This window comes from Sceloporus undulatus, chromosome 1 (assembly GCF_019175285.1).
Source record: "Sceloporus undulatus isolate JIND9_A2432 ecotype Alabama chromosome 1, SceUnd_v1.1, whole genome shotgun sequence".
Taxonomy (NCBI): domain Eukaryota; kingdom Metazoa; phylum Chordata; class Lepidosauria; order Squamata; family Phrynosomatidae; genus Sceloporus; species Sceloporus undulatus.
Genome location: NC_056522.1, coordinates 253,622,255 through 253,624,820, shown reverse-complemented (window position 1 = coordinate 253,624,820; position 2,566 = coordinate 253,622,255).

Here is a 2,566-nt window from a genome sequence, read left to right as displayed (position 1 = left end):
TAAAACAATAAAACAACTTTTCATTAGTGTTTTTTTTAATTTAAGAAACAGAAACTGGAATAGAAATATTCTGGGTTGAGTACTTTGAAAGTCATTTGTCTGGGAGTGTTTTGTGTCTAGAGCAGATGTGTGCTTAAGGTAAGGCAATCTATTTAATATTTGAACAAGGTGGGGAAAGTGGGCAGGACAGAAGGAATGAGAGACCTCTGTAAATCACTGAACTTGAAAATCAGGGCTTCTCTTATGCTTGGTCTGCTCCCTGAATATTAACTATTTGTTTTGTTTGTTTGCTTGGGTTAATTGAATGAAACTACGACCCTTATCACACAACAGGTTTTGCGGCTCAGATACGAAGTCACTCCTGGTCCAACCATGCAAATTCACGTTAAAACGTGATGTATTATCACACTTGATTGCTTTCTATGGGGGGGGGTCATTCCGAGCCAGATCCAAAGTCAATCCAAAGTGACACCTGATTTTGGTGAATTTAGAAACAAGCGAATTCACAAAAATTGTTTCCAAGCTCACTTCACTTTCAATCCAAATTGTTCTGGTATGGAATGCAACTTTGCTTCGGCCCTAGTACCTCCCCCCCCCCCAAAAAAAAACACCTCCAAGGTGCTGCAATTTTGCTCCATTTGCTTCCGGTGCTTCTTCAAGAACGGAGGGCAAGTTTGAATGTAGCTGACAGGGAATTGAGGCTGGGGGGAGAGATGGGAGCAACGGAGGGGGCGATCGGAGGCTGGGGGGAGAGGTGACAGGAATGGAGGGGGCAGGGAGAGATGACAGGAACAATTCACATGAGGGTTGCATTCATGTGAAACATTAAACAGGAAGAGGTGACAGTAACGGAGGGGGCAGTCTGAGGCTGGAAGGACAGAAGACAGGAACAATTCACGTTAGGGTTGCAAACAAGAACCAGGAAGTAGCCCCCTTCTTCACCCCGGAAGTGCATAGGTTCACGATGCATTCAGAGCCCCACTGAGCATGCGCAAGGGTGCCAATTTGAATTATTGCATCAGCATGGTATGTACCGGTGTGATAATTTAACGTACACTCATTTCCCTTTGACTGAGGAATGGAATTAAGCTGAGGACAAAAGGGGGAAGTGGAAGGAGGAGAAAGATGCTTATTTTAAAAGCATCTGAAAAAGTAGGGGGATTATTCAGGACTTTTCCTGCCAAACTGGGACAGTTGGAGTGTATGGGTAACATCAGTGTCATGTTCAAGTAGCAATCTACTTACCAAACCAGCAGCCAGAGGCAATGATGACTCAAATGTACTTGCTTAACTCAGTTTTGACCATGAAATTTAGAATCCTGAGTCTAGGTGGCATCTTCACACCTACATATAATAGTATGAAGGCAGGAGGTTGGACTGCATGGCCCTTATAGTCTCTTCCATCTCTATCATTTTATGATTCTAGTACAGCTGGAACGTACAAAATAGCTGTCTTGTCTAATACGTTGCTGCAGTACAAGACAACAAGCCTTCCCAGCAAAATCCACATTATCATAGTGTCTAACCAACAGAGAATATGTGGAAAGGTACATGCTGGTTTAGAGGTAAAGCTTGGGAAATCACTCTTTGAAATGTAATCATTAACAGTAATATATCTCCAGGCCCCCAAAGTAGAACTTTAAAAATCAGCCATTATTTTTCATTTCTCAAAAGTAACTAGAATGCTTACTTAGTTTCTTTAAATGCAGTTGCTTATAACTTTGTAATTAGGGTGAAAAACAAATTATAACTAGTTATTTGTAGCTAGTTAATTTGAAGCCCTGCTTAGAAAAGAAAGCAGTCCAGGCAACTTGCAAGAGAAGTCGCTAACATTTTCCAGGAGGAAACAGACCTCTTTCCCTCTCTTAACACACTCTGCCCTGGAAAAAAAATCCTTTCAGTCCCCCCCAAATGCAATTATTCAGAACTGAGAATAAGCACAGGTTGTTTTATTGCCCATCTCACATCCAAGTCTTGCTATTCTTTTCTTTTTGTTAAGTGAAAGTTAACTGCCTTTCTGTATACAGTACCTCGCTTGGTTGATTCGTTGTGAGTATAAGCTGATTGCTCAGGTTGTTAACTGATTAAATGTGCATATATTTTTATGTTAAGTTGGAAACAACTTGAAACCACACCACAACAAGAAGAACAAAATTAAAAAGCATTTATATGAAATGTATCTTTTTAAATTAAGCTTAAATAACGGCAGAGATAGCCAAATAGGTAATGGTGACTGAGGATGAAAGTTAAGCTGCTAGAAAGATAAGCAAGCCATTTATATGTCTATCTATCTATTTATATATACATACATACATACATACATACTCACCCTTCTGGTAAACAGAGTTTAAATTGTTAAAGATACAATCAAAAGAAAAAGAAAAAGAGAATTTTCATGCCCCAACTTGAGAAGTCCATTCAAAAGAGGATCCAGAGCTCTCAGCCAGGTATGACAAACCAAACCCAGAACTGCCAGAATTTCTGGTCCAGGAGGAGCCTGGGTCACCAAGAGAGACAGCTGAGTGTCTGCCTCTTGGTAGGAAGGGATTTCTGCATCTGAGTGGCC